The sequence below is a fragment of the Eulemur rufifrons genome, chromosome 7 (assembly GCF_041146395.1).
Source record: "Eulemur rufifrons isolate Redbay chromosome 7, OSU_ERuf_1, whole genome shotgun sequence".
NCBI lineage: Eukaryota > Metazoa > Chordata > Mammalia > Primates > Lemuridae > Eulemur > Eulemur rufifrons.
The window spans coordinates 263647614-263670273 of NC_090989.1; positions in this window are offsets into that span (position 1 = coordinate 263647614).

Sequence of the window (22660 nt, forward strand, 5' to 3'; positions counted from 1 at the left end):
ATTTCCCATATACCCCCTACCTCCACACATGCATAGCCTCCTCCCATCACCAACATCCCCCCCAGAGGACACAGAGATGAACCTACATTGACACATCACTATCATCCAAAGTCCATAGTTTACATTAGGGTTCACTCTTGGTGTTGTACATTCTATGGGTTTGGACAATGTAAAATGACATGTACCCACCACTGTAGTACCATACAGAGTAGTTTCACTGCCCTAAAAATTCTCTGGGCTCCACCTATTCATCCCTCCCTCCCCACTAACCCTTGACAACCACTGATCCTTTTATTGTTTCCATAGCTATGCCTTTTTATCAGTTTTATTTCTGGTCTGCCTTCTCACCCAGAAAAATAAAATATGGTTCCAAACTAATTATCACCAGGGGTTTCTCAGAGCTGAAAAGTTATGGGATATATGGAGAAACAGCAAATCCACTTGTGTTTCTCCCTTATGGAGTCCCAGGGTAAAATCCAGCTCTGCCACTTACTAACTGCTACCTTTTGCAGGTGACCAGATCTCTCCACTCTGATTCTTCATTCATGCAGTGGGGATAGTAACAGTGGTGGGAACTACCAGCTCTTTGAAAAGCATCAAATTCATTGCAAGTTTGCTCATTCATTTATTTATTGAGTCTACTCTTTTAAGCCTCTGGTGGGATGCCATGAGCTCATGTGGTGCTGCAACAATTCTATGAGGCAGAAACTGAGTAACTGTGATGTTCAAGGTAATGAGGGACAAAGCTAGATTTGGACTAGGGTGTGTCTGGCTCCAAAGCCTCAGTTTATTCCATTACTAGCAAGTAACTTACATGTTGAACAAGGCAGCAAGTTCTATGCTTATAACAGCTAAAAGCAACAACTTTTCAGCCCTGCCCCAGTGAGTCACAGAGGAGGTCATATGTGAGTTTGGTCTTCGCAGTAGATGCTATTGGTACCTTTGGCCCAGGCCCAGGAGCCCTCTACCTGGTGGGTGTGCCAAGCCCCCAGCTGCTGTGTTGGCTGCTAACTGCTCACGGCTATACCTTTTTCCAGAGAATTGCCTGCAGCAGATAGAAACCACCTGGCCTGACAGTACCTGAGAGGCTATGCACTTCTGCCAGCCCCCAAAATCCCAAGAGGAACCCTCAGTCAATAGCTGGGTGATTCAGAGTAGAAAAGGCTGGCCCCCTAGCTTCAAGGGTGCTCTGTACCCTCCAGAGCTCCCTGGAGGATCAGACTGAGGCTAGACTTCAGGTGAAATCCCCTCTTTGGCTTCATCTACTCCCTTATTCCGTGTCCCTTGCTTCCTTACAGGTATGTCTTCTACAAACACTTCCTCAGTAAGCCACATGCCTAATTGTCCCCATGTCAGGCTCTGCTTCTAGGAATCTGACCCAAGACAATCTTGAGGAATGAGTGGATACGTTTTTTAATTAAGAAAAAAAGGGGAGGGCATTTCAGTATGACGGAATGTCTTCAATAAAAAAAAAAAAACTGTTAAAACTACTGAAACTTGTGTCAGGCACAGCAGTATGCACTAAGAGAGAGAGAATCAGCAATCCAAAAATGCCTCAAACCTCAAAGAGAAGAAGGGGCTTACAGATTCTATAGAATGGGAGGTTTTATAAGGAAAGATCTAATCAGGATGGGACTTGAGAAAGACGTTCTTTGTCCTAGCAGGACCACGGGAGAGTAATTGGACTGGCAGAGGAAGACTAGAGGCAGGAAAATTGGATGTAAGATGGTGTTATCAGTCAAATGATTTATTTAGAGTCAGGAAGCATGCTGAAAGAGAAAGGAGCATAACATTAGAGAAAAATAAGTAAATAAAAATGCGAAACATTTATTAATAATATTTTTCAAATATTAATGTAATCTGTTCCCAATGACTTTCTCTCATTCCAATGAGCATTTATTCCAGGTCTTAGGGTACAAACAATCCTAAACCCCATCACCTGGGAGCCCCCTGCATGCCAAGCCCTGTGCTGGGCACTGACCCCTGCCCTTGCAGCCCCTACAGTCTGGTGCCTGAGCCAAGGACAGCTGCCTCCAAGATTAAAAAAAAAAAAACCAGCAATAATCTTTTCCTTTTCATATTAGCCCTCCCCCAATCTATAATGATATTTCTCATTTGATGTACTCTAATCCAATGTGTCACTGATGAATAGTGTAATTTGGGCAAGACGAGAGTGTCCTGATAATCCAGTGTTTATATAAGGGCTGGTGCAGTTTGAAACCCATGGGCTCCAGCATCAGAAAGACCTGGGATCCAACCCCAGCTCCATCTCTAACTGCCTGTTTGCACTAGGCAAATACTTTAACCTCTCTGAGCCTTGTTTTCTCATCTTAAAAATTGAGGACTATAATATCTACCCCTAAAAGTATTTAAGGGAATTAAATAGGACAAGAGAAATGAGTGCATAGACTAGTACCCAGCTCAAAGTAGATGTTCAATGAATAAAGCAATTGTATTCCCATTATTTAAATCCTGCTGCTTTTTTTTTTTTTTTTTTTTTTTTTTTTTTTGAGACAGAGTCTCACTTTGTTGCCCAGGCTAGAGTGAGTGCCGTGGCGTCAGCCTAGCTCACAGCAACCTCAAACTCCTGAGCTCAAGCGATCCTCCTGTCTCAGCCTCCCGAGTAGCTGGGACTACAGGCATGCGCCACCATGCCCGGCTAATTTTTTTTTTATATATATTTTTAGCTGTCCATATAATTTCTTTCTATTTTTAGTAGAGGTGGGGTCTCGCTCTTGCTCAGGCTGGTCTCGAACTCCTGAGCTCAAACGATCCGCCCACCTCGGCCTCCCAGAGAGCTAGGATTACAGGCGTGAGCCACCGCGCCCGGCCCCTGCTGCATTTTTAAAGTGATTTTTAAATGTGGATCCAGGGGAGACACTGATCTCCAGCTGTCTTCCTCATCTGGCTGTTCATCTCCTGATCTGCCAATCACCTGTGCCATTTGAAGGGTGACTGTTGAAAACAGATGTCATTTTGTGCCATGACAACTGGTATGTGGTTTCAGGACAATTATTGGCTCAGGTGGGTCAGGTGGCATCTGAAAATGCATAGGAAATATGTATCCTGGTGTAATATTCTCTAAGAAGTGAGCCTTTGTTCCCTCCGCTGCTTTACTTTCAAAGCAAGGAGGTGACATCTGTCCACGTTCCACCTGCCTGGGATGCCAGAGAGACACAGCCAATGGGTGGGACCCCATGTTAGAAGAGTCCAGTGTCTCAGCTATGCTCAAAGGCCAGGAATTTGGGGAAAGTGGAGGTGATTGCCTACCCTTCTGCCCTGCAAGACCTCCTCCAGGCCTGCTGCAAAAAGAGACAGAAACCAAGGAGGCCATTACTGCAGCTCCCTTCTCCTGTCAGGATTCCACAGTCTGAGGCCTCAACATTTCTGCCAATTTAGCTCTAAGGAAGCCAGCATCTGAAATCTCAAGGCCATGGGCCATTCCCCTAAACCCTCTTATCCAGTCACTCTCCAAAGTCCTATTGAAGAGACTTCTTATGTCTCATCAAGCAACCACACTTCCTTATATCTTACCTGGACCACTGAGACAGCCTTCTGAGGTCTCTCCCAAAGACTTACAGGGAGAAATACCTGCAAACCACCTCCTACCCTGTCACCAGAGCCCCCTTTATGAACCTTCCAGGAAGCTGTAAATATCTATAGCTTGATCTGGGAAATGGATGTATACATAAGTAAAAATTTATCCCCAGTACACAGAAGACTGTTAGTGCCCTTTGTGCACTTTACCATATATATGTTATTCCTCATTGGAAGAAAGTTTTTAAAAATGCCATCTGGCTGGGCGCGGTGGCTCACGCCTGTAATCCTAGCACTCTGGGAGGCCGAGGTGGGCGGATCGTTTGAGCTCAGGAGTTCGAGACCAGCCTGAGCAAGAGCGAGACCCCATCTCTACTAAAAATAGAAAGAAATTATATGGACAGCTAAAAATATATATAGAAAAAATTAGCCGGGCATGGTGGTGCATGCCTGTAGTCCCAGCTACTTGGGAGGCTGAGACAGGAGGATCGCTTGAGCTCAGGAGTTTGAGGTTGCTGTGAGCTAGGCTGATGCCACGGCACTCACTCTAGCCTGGGCAACAGAGTGAGACTCTGTCTCAAAAAAAATAAATAAATAAAAAAAAATAAAAATGCCATCTGAAGCTCTGTATGTATACTTGTGGTAAAACACATTTTGAAGAATAAAAGCCAGAGCAACATAAAAACAAACAAACAAACAAACATAAACATTTCCCTTAAGCTTGGTGATTTCAGAAAAAGAAAATCAAACTTGATGGGAAGACCACCACACAGATGTGAAGGGAACCAGACTCACATCCCAGCAATTAAAGTTTTCAAAATAAAATAAAATATTAAAATGGCAGACTCTGTACTAAGCCCTGCAAATTGATTCTAGCCTGGACTCTACTCCTGGCTTAGTGGAAGGAGGCTATCTTTCCATACTGGGGCAACAGGACACCATGTGCTTCAGATGCAGTTGGCTGTGCTTTGTCATTTACCTGGTCCCCCAGCTCAAGATAATCTGGAAGTACCAGCTCCTATTGTTCATGGGGCAATCTCCAAGGCTTTCATCCACACCCAAACATCAGTATAGACAGGGCTCATGTGGCTATGAGTCAAATACTTCCAAAACATATTATTGGACTTGCAGGATTGCACTGACTGCCATTCACAGAATAGGCCACATTATAAAGTAATGAGTTTCCCATTGAGGAGGGACTACAGAAACTTCCTGGGATATTGTTGAGAAGTGGACCACAGCCCTAGGAAGAATCATTTTCTTCTCAAAGAGCTGGTGTTTTATGGCCTCATGATGCTGTGTGAGAAAGTCATGGAGGGAATTAGAACCACAACAGGGTAAGAACCTGACCCTGTGTTCCACTGACCATCATTCCATCAAATTTATCTTTAATGTCAAGGGGTTGGAATGAGGCAAACATTTTGATACAGAATAGGTTGATGAAAAAAATTCACATTCATAGAACAAGCTCACATTCCCAAATGTTTGCTTGTACCTGAGCGGGAACACCAAAATGAATGCAAGTTAGTGTCACGTGGTGGGAGAAGTATGAGCTGGGAATTGGGGCCTTTTCCTAATCTTGGCTCTGACAGTTTTATCTACTGTAAAATAAGGCAATTGGACTAGATTACCTTTTCCCAAACTTCAGTCATGTGAGCACCATCTTCAATATGTTTCCCATATTAGCATATGCTTGCTATATTGTGATTTTTGTCATATCTACATGTCACCTGCACCATTTACATAATATTTTTGGTTAAAGTGTCACTTTTTTTCCTTGAAATTGACTCTAAAAGGAAACTTTATAGAATCACCATGAATGGAAACCACTGTCACTTGCCAGAACAGAGGCAGCCATAAATGTAAATACAGTAAAAACAGAACAATGCTTTTAATTATCTCTGGAAAGTGCTGCCTGTTGAGGACTGGCTGCCTGAGATCTGCTGTCTTTTGTTGAAGCAGGGAGGTCAGTAAATGGTAGAAGTCTTAAGGACATTCTAGCATGCACCTGAGCTTTTACCCTTGACCAATCAAAAAGATTGAAAGAGAACTTACAAGGGAATAACTTCCCACTATAGTACTCAAAGTTAATGTTCTATCTTTATCACTTAAATTATTTCAATACTCCTATGTGTTTTAGGAAACAATCAATAACTTTTAAAGTCTTCTACATTGATATCCCATTTGGGCCTAACTATAAAGACAGGATGATCATAATTAGTGGAAAATCTGAGTTCTAGACTATTCTGAGAGAATTACTTTTAATATCCAAGCAGAAATGTTGTCAGAACATCTTCCAATTAGAAGGACTTTGGACATACATTAATAAACAGATAGAAATGATTTGTGATTTTTCACGGTCTTCATTTATTTTCAAATAAACACTTCTAAATGATTTTGCAGTGCCTAAAAAATTGTTCATCCTCTTGAGTAATTTAAACACCACTCCTCTAAAACCTTGTTTATACCATCGATTTGCTTAATGAAACATTTTGTCAGGCACTATGCAAAAAATAAATTTAACCAGAACCTATATCGTCAAATTAACACAAATTTCAGATTAGTGAAGTTCAAATGAATCATGATATTAGGGAAATTATTACAAAAACAAAATACCAGTGGATGTTTTGGCTATATATTCATTATGATAGATCTGTTAGATTCACACTGCAATGCCTTCATTATGAGACTCTACAAGGGACTCATTTCCTTGGAAACATTTAAACATAATAATACTTGTCTTATTTGGAAAAATGAGGATAGGAAATGCCCCTCAAATATCTCTGAATGATACTAGAATAATTGATATGTCTAGCCTGTGGACTGTAGCAGAATATTCACTAATCTTGGTTTTTCTTTCATAAATTTTTGTCTTATTCCTTTTGCTAATTTTTTTTTTTTTTTTTTGAGACAGAGTCTCACTCTGTTGCCCAGGCTAGAGTGAGTGCCGTGGCGTCAGCCTAGCTCACAGCAACCTCAAACTCCTGAGCTCAAGCAATCCTACTGTCTCAGCCTCCCGAGTAGCTGGGACTACAGGCATGCACCACCATGCCCGGCTAATTTTTTCTCTATATATATATTTTTTAGCTGTCCATATAATTTCTTTCTATTTTTAGTAGAGATGGGGTCTCGCTCTTGCTCAGGCTGGTCTCGAACTCCTGAGCTCAAACGATCCGCCCACCTCGGCCTCCCAGAGTGCTAGGATTACAGGCGTGAGCCACCGCGCCCGGCCTGCTTTTGCTAATTTCTTATGTGATCTTGGCCAAGTTCCTTTCTCTTTCTGGAATTAATATTGCACAATTGTTTTAAAAGGGGGTGGAGTTGTATTAAAGTAAGAGTCAGCAAACTTTTTCTGTGAAGGTCCAGATAGTAAATATTTTCAGCTTCATAGGCCATATGGCCTCTGTTGCAACTCAGTCATTGTAGCAAGAAAGCAGTAGCAGGCAATCCGTGAAAAAAAAACAAGCATGGCTGTGTCCCAATAAAACTTTATTTACAAAAATAAGTGGTAGGCCAGATTTGGCCCATAGACACATAGTTTGCCTTTCTTGGACTAGAGGATCTCTAACTTCTAGCCCTAACATTGTCTTTGTGGTGAAAGGAAGAGAATTGTCCAAAGTCTGCCATTTGACAGAGCTGGGATTAAAACCTGGGTCTCTGAATTTTAAATTCAGAAGTCATTTCTCCACAGCAGACTGTCAAATCAATCAAGAATCTGTAGCTACAAGACAGGGCATAAAGTGCCTCCATAGAAAATGGGAAGAATTACTAATCTTAATCCCATACTTGTGATTAAGGTAGCATTAAATTTTTCCCCCATTGCCAAGAAATGTATCAGATTGGAAGAGAAAAACTCAAGGAGGCTGGTTGGGGGTTAAGGGGGGAGATTTGGATATTCATCAAAGTCCTGAACTGAAAAGGGAACAATTTCTTCTTCACCTCACATGTGCATAGCACTACATGGTTTATACCAAAGCACTTTCGGCCGGGCGCGGTGGCTCACGCCTGTAATCCTAGCACTCTGGGAGGCCGAGGTGGGCGGATCGTTTGAGCTCAGGAGTTCGAGACCAGCCTGAGCAAGAGCGAGACCCCATCTCTACTAAAAATAGAAAGAAATTATATGGACAGCTAAAAATATATATAGAAAAAATTAGCCGGGCATGGTGGTGCATGCCTGTAGTCCCAACTACTCGGGAGGCTGAGACAGGAGGATCCCTTGAGCTCAAGAGTTTGAGGTTGCTGTGAGCTAGGCTGACGCCACGGCACTCACTCTAGCCTGGGCAACAAAGTGAGACTCCGTCTCAAAAGAAAAAAAAAAAAAAAAAAAGCACTTACATGGGTGATATTTGATTTGTCACAACATCCCTGTGAGGTGGGACTGAAAGGCTCTGAGTAACTACTTAGTAAGTGACATCAGAGGCAAGAAACAACAGCTGTATTTCATTCATTCATTTGTCCATTCATCCATTTAGACAAATATCTGCCAATCGACAAGGCAGGAGATGGGCGCTGAAAATGAGCCACATTGTGCCTGTCTTCATGGAGCTTACAGCCCAGAGGGGTAAGAGATAACAAACAAAAAAAGAAACCATTAACTAAGCCACTATGAACAGTGCTAAGAAGGAGCTAAGAGAAGACAAATATGGTGAAAGGATAGAGGACTGACAGTGCAGGGGTCAGGAGAGGCTTCTGAAGAAGAGATTGTAGCTGAGCCAGGCAGGATGAGACAAAGCCATGTGAAGAGGGGAACTTGATGGGTTCCAGGAACTGAAAGAAAGATCCTGGGGCTTGGATTCAAAGAACTGGCACCCAAGGTCATGCCACAACTGTGAGCCCCAGGTCCATCATGGGCAGAATGAAAGGGATGGAACCAGACTACCAGGGTCCAGGCTCTTTCCTCTTCGTAAAGGATATAAGATCAGGAGCAAGTTACTTAACCATCTTACGACTCAGTTACCTGGCCTGAAAACCAGAATGACAATAATGATACCCACCTTTATGATAGGTGGTAGAGAGGTTTAATGAGATCATCCCATAAAGCATTAAGCACAGAACCTGGTATCCAGTAAGTGCTCAGTAAGCATGGATTGTTGTGAGAAATAGAAAGACAATGAGAGGAAAGGAAACATTTTTTGAAAAGAGGGGTTGTAAAATGGGGCACCATGGTTTTTATTATAAGCCTTTTAACACTACTTGACAATGTAAGGTATATCAGTTTCATAAAAATAAAACATGAATTTAAAAATTTTTCATGTACCCACATGGAAAAAATACGCTTCCCTTTCCTTCTCTTCACCTGTCATTAAAGCCAATGAGTCTCTCTGACCTCTCCCTTTTATCTCCTTCTCTGCTGCCACAGCCACCCCAGCCCAAGCCACCTTCACCCCCTGCCTAGAGGATCCTACAGGCCTTCTCCTGGTTTTCCCGGTTAAACTATAAACATGAAGGCCATGTGTGCACCTGATTTTATACTACAATGTTTGCTCAATAAGCATAAACAAATGAATAAATGGCTTCCCAGGGAGCAAACATATTTCAAAGTTCTTATGGGGCCCTAACTATCAGCCTCCTGGCCCCTGCAGGAAGAAGCAGGGATAGGTAACAGAGTGAGAATGGAGGAGTGATTCTCCCTTTTGCTTTGAAGAGGAAGAGGGTTACTGCAGGCTGCTGAGACATGCCTGGAGAGCCTCCACGAAGATATCTGTGCTCCAGGACTGGGAGGCACCTCTGCACACCTCCTGCACGCTGGGCTGTAGCCTGGGAAGAAGGCCTGAAGCTGCTCAGCTAGGGCACTGTGGCTGGTTACCCCAGGTTCGATCTTGCAGAATTTGGGAAAGGTTGGGATCAAAAGAAACGGAATTTTGCTTCTGCCCCTGTATTAGTTTCTTATGGGTGTTGTAACAAATTATTATAAACTCAGCGGCTAAAAACAAAACAAATTAATCATCTTACAGTTCTGGAGATCAGAAGTCCAAAATGGGTTTCAACAGGCTAAAATCAAGGTATAGGAACAAAGCTGCATTCTTTTCTGGAGGCTGCAAAAGAAAATCCGTTTCCTTGCCTCTTCCAGCTTCTGGGGACTGCCCACGTTCCCTGAGTAATAACTCCCTCCCGTCTCCAAAGCCAGCCACAGCTGCTCAAATCTTTCTCGGCTGCATCACTCTGACCATGGGGAACATTTTTTAAACTACTCTATGCCCATGCCATATAAGTGATTATTTTCATTATCCTCACAATCCTACTTTAAAGACAAAGGATATATACATTCCTTACCCAAAGTCACACTATGGTAAATAGTGAGACCAAGATTTAACTCAGGTCTGGACGATTCCATAGATCATAATTTACCTGGCCCCTAACTGTCATCCCAAGGAAACATCAGAAGCCCGGTTCTGCCCTACAGGGAAGACCATCTGTCCCACCCTGGTCACTCAGGAGCCAAGATCCTGGTGGGGGCGGGGGGGGGGCATCATAGTTCTGCTCAGAGTGAATAGGGAAGCCATCTAGGCATGTGAGTTGGGCTCCCTGTCCAAGCAGGATCCAGAATCCAAGGGTCCATCCCAGGCTCTGTCACCCATCCCAGTCTCCAACTGTTCATCACAGTCTCTGAAAATCCCTCCCAGTCTCTGTCCATCCATCTCAATCTCCATTGGTCCATCCCAATCTCTGTTCATCCATCCTGGTCTCCATCCATCTATCACAGTCTCTGACCATCACAGTTTCTGTCTGTCCATCACAGTCTCTGTTCATCCATCCCATTCTTCATCCATTTCTCACAGTCTCCATCCATCCACCCTAGTCTCCATCCATCCACCCCAGCCTCTGTCCATCCATCAGTCTCTGTTCTTCGCAGTCTCTATTCATCCACCCCAGTCTCCATCTGTCCATCCCAGTCTCCACCTATTCACCACAGTCTCTGACAATCCATCCCAGCCTGCATCCATCCAACCTGGTCTCTGTCCATCCATCACGGTCTCCATCCATCTCTCACAGTCTCTGTCTATCCATCCTAGTCTCTGTCCATTCACCCAGTCTCCTTCCATCCATTACTGTCTTTGTCCTTCACAGTCTCTGTTGTTTGGAGATGGAGTCCTCAGGCAGTCAAGTAAGCCACATACCTTCCCTCCCAGTATTTCCTGTGCTATTTATTGTATCCATTCTACAAACAAAAACTCTAAGGCTCAGAGAACTGAAATGACCAGCTTGGAAGTCACACAAATGGGAGATGGCAGATCCAAATTCAAACCCAGATCAGCCTGATTCAAAATATACATTATTTGGCATTTTGTCAGGAAGCTTTTTCTTAAGTGATAGAAAACACTTGAGGTAGTACATGGCATTTTGGAGACTTCATATTTTAATGAACAGGATAATACAAGAGAGAAAAAGAGAAGAGAGGAGAGGAGAGGGTAGAGTAGGATAGAACGGAGCACAAAGCATTTTCCCTCACACAGCATACGAATTGGACTAATACAGAAGTTGTAGTCTAATAAATTGTAACGGTTTTTTCCCCTTTCCACTTCCCTTCCTTATCTTTAGTTCCATCCACCTACCCCATAAAGGTGCTCTTGTGAACCTCCCTAAAGATGCTTAAAAATTAACTGAATCTCCAAAGAAATTCCACAAAGAGCCACCACTTACTATCTACTATAAGCCAGGCACTATACAAGATATTTTTCCAACATTGTCTCATTTAATCTCTAAAAGACCTCTGCCAGATGGGCAACATTACCCCCATTGTAGGTGAGGAAATGAAGCCCAGACAGGTTAGGTCCCTCAGTCACAGAGAAAAGGCCAGAGCAGAGATTTGCCCTTGGACCTAATTCTAAAGCTCTTGTTCTCTTGTACTGTCAGGCTGCCTCTCAAGCAGTGAATGGGGTTTACTTCAGTTAAGGAGTAACTATGACCTGGTCACAAAGGGAGGTGAATCCTCATCCAGGTGTCCCTCTGGAGCACCATCTGGTGACCATCTGGGAAAGTTGTACACCAGTGCTGCTCAAAATGTGGTCCCCCAAGTGGCAGCAATGGCACCAACTGGGGGCTGGTGAGAAATCACATCCTTGGGCCCCACCCAGACCCACTGAATCAGTATATATGAAGACAGGGTGCAGAATCTGTGTTGGCAGGCTCTCCAGGGGATTCTGATGCCCACTAAACTTTAAAAACCTCTGCTATACACAGCATCTCTGTGTGACTGGCAGCAAGGAGCATTATTGGCCAACTACAGATTGGGAAAACTAGACATGAAAAAGGAATGCCTCTTCTTCCAAGGACTCAAGAGTTCCTTGGGAATGGAGAATTGAACCCAGAAAGCTTCACTTCAGGTTCCATTCCCATAATTAGGAATTTATCCATCCTTGCAGTCAGGAAGAATAGAAGCTAAAACTGGCAAATTAGAATGTTCAATAGCAAAGCCAGTCCCATCTTAGGAAATTGTGGAACCCCCACTGCACCCTCAGTTCATTATGGGACTTCTATCTCCGGTCAGTTAGTGAATCTAAGTCCCCAACAAATCAGGGCTTGCTTTTCTCTCTGTGATTATTTATTGCCCATTTGCGTCCATTCTCACAAGTAACTATTGAAAACAAAAGTACTCTTCTCAGTTTCCAACTTGGCAGTCCTTTTGCTTTGAGTTTATTGATTGCCTTCGGATGCTACAAAGTATGGATTACAGATGCTTAAAGAACAGTTATTAACTCCAAGGGGGAAAAAGTTGTGAAATCAAGTAGATATTTAAATTTGATCCTGCTATTAATAATGCCTTGCCTTCTTTTTCTTAAATCAACCTTAAATGTGTATTCAAAAAATAACTGACTTCACTTTATTTTGGAAATGCTTTAACATTGAAAAGCAATGGCCCATAATCTCAGCACATTAACATAATTATTTTCATTTTTGCCCATTCTGCTTCAGGCCTTGTTTTCATTATTCGTATACGATTTTGCATGGTTGCAATTACACAGTAGAAGTGATATTTAACTCTTGCTTTTTTTCCTGGTAAAAGGTTCAGCCTAAGTGAGTTCCTGCATTATCTCCATAATGATCATTTTCAATTTCTGGACAATGGACTCATGAGCTGGCATACCACTTACACATGCCACAGTGAGTCAGGGAGTATTTATTGAGCTCCTACTGTGTGTCAGATGCAATTCTAGGCTCCCAGGAATCCAGCATTGAAGAGGACAAAGTCCCTGCTCTGGAGACTGCAGCAGCTTACAACTCCAGGAGATGCCATTCACAGTCTTGTCTACATGAATGGCACCCCTGGAGCTGGCATCATACATCCTACCTGGCTCACACTGGAGAGTTACTTCCTTAGGGCAGATTCCTTTCATTCCTTTAGGGGTCAGGTAAATGTAACTAAAGGCTGAGAGCATTACATCTAGGGATATACACATCTTCATGGCTGTTGCTACCATAATATTACTACATTGTTCTCCTAAGGCATTATACCCATTTTCATTGCTAGCAGAGATAGTAAATGTGTCATTTTCAACAGAAGCTCATCAGCATTGGGTGTTAATATTTTTTTCAAACATTTGCCAATTGAGTTGATTCACGACATTCCCTGAAGACAAATTATGGATTTAAATATGCATGCTCCCTGGCTTATTCTTCCTTCAGGGGCTTCCTTCCATATGTAGGATGACACTGTTAAGGACTAAATGTTTGTGCCCACTCTCAATTTGTATGTTGAAATCCTAACCCCAATGTGATGGTATCAGGAGGCGCTTTTGGGAGGTGATTAAGTCATGAGAGTGGAGCTCTCATGAATGGGATTAGTGCCCTTATAAAAAAATAAAAGAAATTTGTTTCCTCTCTCTCTCTGTTTTCCGCCGTATTGGGATATAACAAGAAGGCCATCTGCAAACCAAAAAGCACACCCTCACCAGACACTGAATCTGCCAGCACCTTGATCTTGGACTTCCCAGCCTCCAAAACTACAGTAAATATTTGTTGTTGAGCCACCAAATCTATGGCATTCTGTTATATTAATAGCATCCCAGGCTAAAATTGACACTTATCGGATGACAAACGTCAGAGTTAAAAATAGTACACTGATATATTTGAATGGTCTTCCTAGAGCTAAAGGCAGAAGAAGGCTTATCCACCAGGGGTTAAAAGTTTTCTCTGGGGAACAGTCTGGACCCTTGTCTTGTGTTGGGCATGAAAAGGGAGGAGAAAGAGAGTGCAGCCTCCTCCAACAATCCCCATCATCTCAGCAGCACTCTGCTCCTCAGAAGTTGGCTCTCCTCTCCCATCATTGGCTCCCCATTCCCTCAGGATCCCCAAGACATTTCCTCATTGGGCAGGTCTTTCCCACCCCTGTCCAACAGGCAGGGCTGGAGATTCCCCCACTCCTCTCTCCTTGCTGGGGCAGACCTTGATGGAGGCCCTTTGCTGCAGGAATAGTTGATTTGCCTTTTCATCTGGGTCTTCCCTATAGACCCTGAAGGCCAAGACCTGTCCTCCACTGCCTTGTGTCCCCAACAGTGACACATGTCTAGCTCAGGATAGGTGCTCAAAAGATCTTTGCATGGCCTAGTGAGGCAGAAGGGTCAGAAAGAGGATAAATATGCTGGCAGATGGATAATAGAAGATAAGTCATAGTCACCAGCTTGATGTGACCCTTGGCAATCTGGTCCTTCAGGAATCCCCAACGAATTCCAGATCCCTAAGTTCTCTTCCTTCAGAAGCTCAGGGACATGAGCAGATCTTATATGTTTCCCATTTAATCCCAATCACTCTTTCTCTTTTATTTTCAGACATCTTTAATTCAGACTCTGCACTGAAATTCTTCAAGTTCTCACATTATTGTGTTTCATTTTTTAACCCAACCCTAACCCTACACATTTCAGAACAGAAAAGCATATTTTATCGTTCTTGTGCTTCAAAATGAAAGAAATAAAAGTAGTCTCATATTTCATGAGTAGCTTACAGTAATACCTTCTTCTCGATCCTCAAAAACAACCCTGAGCAGACTGGTATTATTATCCCATTTTACAGGTAGGGAAGTGAAACTCAGAGAGGATAAGTTAACTGCCTGAAGTCACACAGCCATAAATGGCAGGCAGATTGCAAACCCTGGCAGGCTCTGCCCCAGGTTGTTGACCCTTCGCTCTGTATTTTTGCTACAGTTAATAGCAAATGCCCCACAACTGTGAGAAAGCTGAGTTCTCTTTTAGCTTGGCCGCTGACTTCCATGAGAATGCTAATCATCATTGCCTTCATAGCATGCTGTCCTGCACTTAGCAAATGGCAGTAAATGCTAATGCTATCCCAGTGTCAAAGGACTATAAAAAAGAAGAATTGTGGGCCCCAAAGCCAAGCAGGAGTTCAGAGTCTTTGATGCATCCTTGTGCTGCTCATCAGAACAGCTTGTTCCAAGGCATAATGTCTACTTTTAGAAAGCCCCAACATGGCTACTAGGGCTATGTTGCCACAACATTCATAAATCACAGTGACAGTCATGTTTATAACATATCTGTCTGCTCTTCATAACTGGAATTCACACAATTCAGGTGAGTTGGAGAATCTGACTTGTGAGCATAGCCTCTGGATTTGAAAGTGGAAAAACGTCAGTGCTGGAAGAGTTTTGGAAAGTACTCAACCCAATCCTATTGTTTCACCCATAAAGGAACTGAAGCCCAAGGTCCTAGCCCCACTCTGATCCTCAGTCTCCTCATCTTAGGGAAGGCTGAATTCACTCCTCCTGGAAGGCTCTTCCTAACCTAACCATCTACAAAACTAGAGGCTCAAACTCACCTCTCTGGACTGGAAGTGTGTAGTCTCAGAGCTCAGGGAATATGCTAGAAATAATAAACAAAGAAACTGAGAATGCTTCTTCTAAGACAGAAAAAGGAAGGAGCCACAGTATATTTGGGGGCCACAGATGGCCCTCCTTGGTTGCATAAAAAAATCATTGATCAAGACCAGTTTCACTTTCCTTCCCACAAATAATCCAAGCCATTGGAACAAGACACATGCTTGTTCCACAAGACAAGGGTGTTATGTGTACACAGAACAAAGTGAAGGCTAAGCTTCAGGTACCCAGCTAACAGCGCTGGTATCCCTAATGGAGATCAGCAAGAGACAAACAAAAAGGTGTCAACTTTTTACTAGCAGGCTACACTGTCTTAATTTTAATGACAGTGATTTAAATAGAAAAGGAATGCAGGAGCAGGCCATGTATCAATCTTAAATAATAAATTAAACGTAAAGTTGCAGAGGTTGAATTGTGCAGACTGGCTTTGAATACGGAGATGAAAAAAAGTCAGTCATGGAGCCCGCACGCCTCCTAGTGGCAGAGCTGGATTACTGCCGGGTCTACCCACTTGGAGCCATCAGCCCTGCCAAGTTTCACTGTGACACAGTCAATCCACGTCAGTTAGGAGCCTTCCATGTACCAGGCTCTGGGCTATGTGCCATCACATACTTAGTCTCATTACTGTTCAAATTAGGTGACTCTCACTTGACCTATTTTATAGACAATGAAAGAGAAGCTCAAAAAGCTTAAATCACCAGTCCGGAGTCACTGAGCTAGAAAAGATTCCAACCAAGACCTAGGGAATTCCCAGTCCAGGGCTCTTTCCCCAACATCACAACGAGTACAAAGTGCTGAGAGTACAGAGATGAATAAGACTCAGAATGTGTTGGACCGTTTGATCTTACCGTGTTCACATATTTTAACTGGGCAGGCAGACTCATATTAAATAATCAAAACACAAAGTCCTAAGTGCTGTTTGCACAGGGGTAGGTAGGAACCAAGCGTAGTTTATGTGCTCAGGTATCCCAGCCCTCCCCACCCTAGGGCATCCCTGACCAACACCCCCGTGCCTGGGGGAGCAGGGTGCTGGTGTATGGAGCACTGCATTGTTAGTGAGGCCAGCTTGAGGAACCGCCTGCCTCCAGCCTGACACTTATGTAAGAAATGTGGCCCCAGGTTGAGTAGCTGTAAAAACAGACATCATTAACCGGCCTAAACCTTCAAATGCTCCAAGTCAAGGTAGAGTCGAAAGAGAGTTAACAAGGCTTCCAATTTGTCTTTTACAGGGTCTGATTTGTCAGGTCAAGGAAGATACAGAATCCTGTGGGAACTCAGCACACAGAAAGTCAGGCTGTTATTTTGGCTTGTTGATGGGGCTGACAGGTTAAGAAATGACTGTGGCCAAAGAAGACCTGGGCATCTATTTTTGCAAGGTACCAGGGTGCCTTTCTCTTTTTGGCACTGGTAACTGAACATCCCACAAGAGAGAAAAACAGTCACAGATTTCTTCACATGCCAGCCTTTTACATACATATAAATTATGTGGTGGAGTTTTTTTTTCTTTTGTTGATGCATATAAATGCAATTTTATAGAAATAACAACACAATTTTACATAGTAGGTTGCAAACTGCATTTTTGCACCTATACTGTGAATAATTTCTCATATTACTTAAATATTTCTCTATCTCATTTTTTGATAATTGCCTGGAATTCCAATTCATAGATTCAACTAATTTTAAAATATATCACTATTTACTTATTTAATAAAAATAGAAAATAAAATTTATGTGGCTTCATATTTTCATAAAAATTCTTAAATCTAAGTCCTTCCTATACTTTTATTTTTTACATTTAAATAAATGTATGATATATTTTTCCAAATATTTAACCAGTAGCTCCACATCTTTTATTCACATAACACAGAGGTTAAGTGTGCAAACTTTAATGTTAGGTCTGGGTTCCAACTCCAGTTGTGCAGGATACTAATGGGGTGACATCAGGCTGGGCAGTGACTGCACCTAAGCTTCATTCCTTTATAATAAATGAGTAATGATAGTCCATGCTTCCGGGGCTACTGTAAGAAGTAAATAAAATAATGTATGGAAAGTCCTTTACCAATAAATAATGTTCAATAAATGTTAGTTATCTGTATTCCTTCCCTATTAATTCAAACTACAGTTGACCCCTGAACAACACAGGTTTGAAATGCACAGGTCCACAGATTTTTTTCAATAGATGTTACACCAAGTGTGCCTGCCTCTCCTGCCTTTCCTGCCTCCCCTCCTACCTCCTCCACCTCTTCTGCCTCTGGCCCCCTTAGAAAACAAGACCAACCCCTCCTCTTCCTCCTCCTCTTCAGCCTAGTCAATGTGAAGATGATGATGAAGATCCTTATGATGATCCAATTCCACTTAATGAATAGTAAACATATCTTCTCTTCCTTATGATTTTCTTAATAACATTTTCGTTTCTCTAGCTTATTTTATTGTAAGAATACAGTATAGAATACACATGCAAAATATATGTTAATTGACTATGTTATTGGTAAGCTTCTGGTTAGCAGTAGGCTATGAGTAGTTAATTTTTCAGAGAGTCAACAGTTATATGTGCTCAGAACCCCCATGTGTTCAAGGGTCAACTGTACTACCTTTACACCACTCTAGATCTGCACATATCTGCACCTTTTTCTAGGGTTTCTATTCTGTCCCATTGCTCTGTCTGATTACTCTTGCACCAGTAGGACATAGCTTTAATTTAGTGCTATAATTGGTTTCAATAAAGATGAGCATGGTTCTCCTCATTACTTTTCTTTATGCCTGTTTCTTAGCTTTTCTCACATTTTTTTCTCCCAAAGAACTGGAAAACCATCTTTGTCAAGTTCAAAAAGTTCATCAGCATTTTATAGAAATTCTATTAACATTATGTCTTTCTTTTTAATACAAAATCTTCCGATCAAGGAATCACTGCATATTTCTTCATCTACTCCACTCTTTTTTCATGCCCCCTGTAATATATTATAGGTTTCATCATTCATGCTCCCTATATGTCTCAAGTGTATTCCTTTCTTTAATGTCTTTTTCTATTGTTATTAATATTATATCTGGGAACTTCTATTCCCATTATATTTTCTATCTGTTTTTGCTGGTATTCACTCATTTATTCATTCACTTACTCAGCAAATATATATATGAAGCACCTACTATGTGACAGGTACTAAAGATTTAGAAAATATCCCATGGATTAATCTCTCACATACACATACACACACACACACACGCACACACACACACCCCTACACATACCTGCCCTTCCAAAGCTTATATTTAGTAGTGGAAAACAAAAAATAAAAAATATTATATAGGTAATATATTTCACAAGATTTAAATACTATGGGATGGGGGAAGGCAGAATAATGGGAATCAGAAGTGTTGGGGGAGGTTGAAATTTTAAATAGGGTGGTCAGAGTAGTCCTCGTTGAGAAGATGTCTTTGAGAAAGGGCATGAAGGAGGTGAGGTAGAGCTGCCCTGGGGAAGTGTTCTAACCAAGAGGCTTCAGCCAGTACAAAAGCCCTGAGGGAAGAGCATGACCAGTATCTTCAAGGAAGAGCAAGGAGGCTGTCTTAATAAGAAAGGTAGTGATTTCTGTATGGCACTTTAAACATAAGACTCAGTATCCGTACCAGTACCAAGATCTTGGAGAAGGTGGCACCCACAAAGATGTCCTTGAACCTCAAATAAGTCAGAGCCTTGGTTTTTTGGGGGTGGCACCCTCATCCACACCTTGATCAAACCTTGTGATTAGAAACCATAGACTCCTGTCTCATCCCTCTAATCTAGTGCTTCTCAATGTGGATGCTACTGGTATTTGAGGCAGGAAAATTCTTTATTGTCCAGGACTGTCTCATGTATATAAACAATTCAAGTCCCTGCCCGCTGCCTGCTAAGTGATGCCAATACCTCCTGTCATTGTGACAATCATAATAACTCCAAATTTATTCCAAATATCTCCCATCTGATGTAGGGTCACCAGGTACCAGTATTCCATGCAAGTTTTGCTATCAGGGTTTTGTACACTTATCCATGAAAAGGCATACTACATTGCTGATTGAATGGGGAGCCCTGTGAATTACACAGCAGCCATATTGGCAGGAAAACTGATGATTTTTTAAATTGAAGTTCAAAGATGTGAAGAAATTTACACAATGTAACACAGCTGGCAAGTGGATGAATCAGGATATAAGCCCCGGTCTTCTGGTTCATTTTACACGTATGTGATAATTTAACTATTAGCAAATATCAGCAATTCTAAGTTCACCCAGCTCATTTCAATTTCAGTAAAAATGTTTCACATAAAGAAGGAGATAATGGGGGAAAATTGGCTAATCCTATATAATTTAACATTAATAATAGCAACTTTAATAATAGCCAACAGTTACTGTGTTGTAAGTACCAGGTACAGTGCTAACCACCTTACCCACGTTTCCTGCTTATACTTTTATAATGCAGGTATACTTATCACCACCCTTTTAAAAATTAGGAAGACAAGTCTCAGAAAAGTGACAGGGTCACACAAAGAGAAAGGCAGAGGTGGGGTTTGATAGCCACAGCTAATCTAGTAACCATTAGGCTATCCCACCTTCAAATAATAATATCTCCTTGTGCTTGCACAGCAGCAATTAATAAATTGTAGAAGAATAACCCTGCAGGGCTCTGTCTCTTTTTTAAAAATTTTCTTTACAACAAATCAACCAATCTAAACAATGGAATCCCAGAATAGTGTCTAAAAGCTAATTCACCCACTAATTATCATTGAGAAGGTGTTTGGCTGAATTTAAAAATACTTATTGCATCAATGGTTGCCTTTTGGTAATTATTAACATCTAAATTATTTTAAAAAGTAAATCAAACTTAAAGCTTTTTATATGTCAGGCCATAAAGGTTTCTTGAGTGTCAAATAGGTTTTGATGAGCACTGAGAGTGAATTGTACTAGGAATCAATACCATATGCTTTATAGTTCCCTGGAAATAGCGTACACCTGGGTTTGAGAAACAAGGGATAAAGCCTTGCCCACATCTATCATTTCTTGCCAAACACAAGATGTTTGAAAAAATCTTCAACCCCACTGAAACAGGTCTGGATTTACCTCTTTTTCTACTATGTCATTCAAGACATTTAATAGCTGGAATAACTCATAAAGTGTAAAACATTCAAGCGGGAAAGTCACAAGAGAAACAGTTTGGAAGTCATTAAGAGCAGGATTCATTTAGTCTAACCTTGTCTCAACATCTTATACATGTGGGAAAGTACAGGAAAAATATTTTTAAATGATTATACTACTTCTTCATAGCACAACTGAATATATTTATTTGTTCATGTATTTGTAATTTTAACCGCTATTGCTTCCCCAAAATTAGTATCCTCAAAACAGAAAGATAAAATCTGGTAGAGGAGAAATAAATGTATCAAAAACCCAGAGTTAACAGGACTAATAGAGTTGTTATAACAAAACATTAAATTTTACGGCCGGGCGTGGTGGCTCACGCCTGTAATCCTAGCACTCTGGGAGGCCGAGGCGGGTGGATCGCTCGAGGTCAGGAGTTCGAGACCAGCCTGAGCAAGAGTGAGACGCCCCCCCCTCCCCCCCCCGTCTCTACTGAAAATAGAAAGAAATTATCTGGCCAACTAAAATATATATATACAAAAAATTAGCCGGGCATGGTGGCGCATGCCTGTAGTCCCAGCTACTCGGGAGGCTGAGGCAGGAGGATTGCTTAAGTCCAGGAGTTTGAGGTTGCTGTGAGCTAGGCTGCCGCCACAGCACTCACTCTAGCCCAGGGCAACAAAGCGAGACTGTCTCCAAAAAAAAAAAAAAAACATTAAATTTTACTTTACTATTTTTGGCCTCCAATGCCCCCTGCAAAAAACAACAGCAACAAAAAAGAGGAGTTACAGACTTCTTATTGCCACATAAAGAAAGACTGGTTGCTGTTTGTCAGGTGAGACAAAAATTTTCCTGATACTGATTTCTGACAGGAATTTATCACCTGGCACTTTATATGAGAAACATTGAAAATCATTTCCAGTGATATGCTCCACATTGATTTTATTAATACTAAAGGTAAAATAAAGGTTTCTTCCTATGGTAACTTACACTGACCATGAATAAAAGTTAAGGCATGACCTTAAATTGCTTTTGTCTTGTAGGTATCTGAGTTAATGCAGCTCAGGGAAGCATGTTAATGCTGATTGGTCTTTACTGCTATGAGGGTACAGCTTAGAGTACTGAGATGAAAGGATGAAACATCACTCAGGTTTACTTCCTCAAACAGCAACAGTTCCTGGCCTAGCTTTGGACAAGGGCTGGATCCTTGTGGCCTGGGCTTTCTAACAACAGTGTGGCATGGGTTCCAAAGGCAAGCATTTCACCTTTTCACAACTAGCCTCAGAAGTCATGCGGCACCCCTTCTGCTGCATTCTATTAGTTAGAAGTGAGTCACCAAAGATCAGCCTACATTCAAGGGGAGAATTTGACTCCACCTTTTGATGTGTGGAGTATCAAAGAAATTTTGGACCTGTTTTAAAATCACATTTGGGTATTATCATAAAACTCTCCCATTTGGAGTTTTTCTAGCCACACTTCTAGCCCAGGGTGTGTCTATTTTTCTTCTCCACCCAGGCCAACCTGTAGGTTTCCTGAAGGGAGACAGCTGAGGACTCCACAGATGGGCCTGTCTTGGAATTAACTGTGGTTCTTGAATCCAAAGCCACAAAGCAGGGTGTACCCTGCCCACCACTCCAGGAAGCCCCCAGGGTTTTAGTTCCTACTCCTTCAGAAGCTACTTCCAATCCTACCAAGTTAGGTTCATGTGCCCAACAGCTGGGATAGCCATGACTAAACCTGAACCACAAGCTCATGGCTCCTACTTTGCTGTGCAGTCCCCTCACCCACTCAAGGAGATCTTGCTAAGGTTCCAGGCCTAACCATTCCGGTAATCCAAGTAGACTCTAAAGCCAGCAGAGCTGTCTCCACCAACCTCTTCTCTCTTCTCCACTAGATGACCTGAGAGGCTTGCTGAGCCGTTCCTGACCTTCCAAAGACAGTCTCTGCAATATGCAGTTCTTCCTTCTAGAGCCTTTGGGCTCCTACCCTAGCCTGTGATCCCTCCTCCCAACGACCTCTGTAGGGATTGTATCTCTTCTCTGTACCTCATTCTTCCCCACAACAAGGCAGATGGACCAAGAAATGCCTCTGACTCAGAGTAGTGTCCAAGGGGGAAACTCCCATGGTCTTGGACTAGGCTAGAACTTCCCACCAAACACTCTTTTCCCAAAGATTTCAGGCACTGTAAGGGTC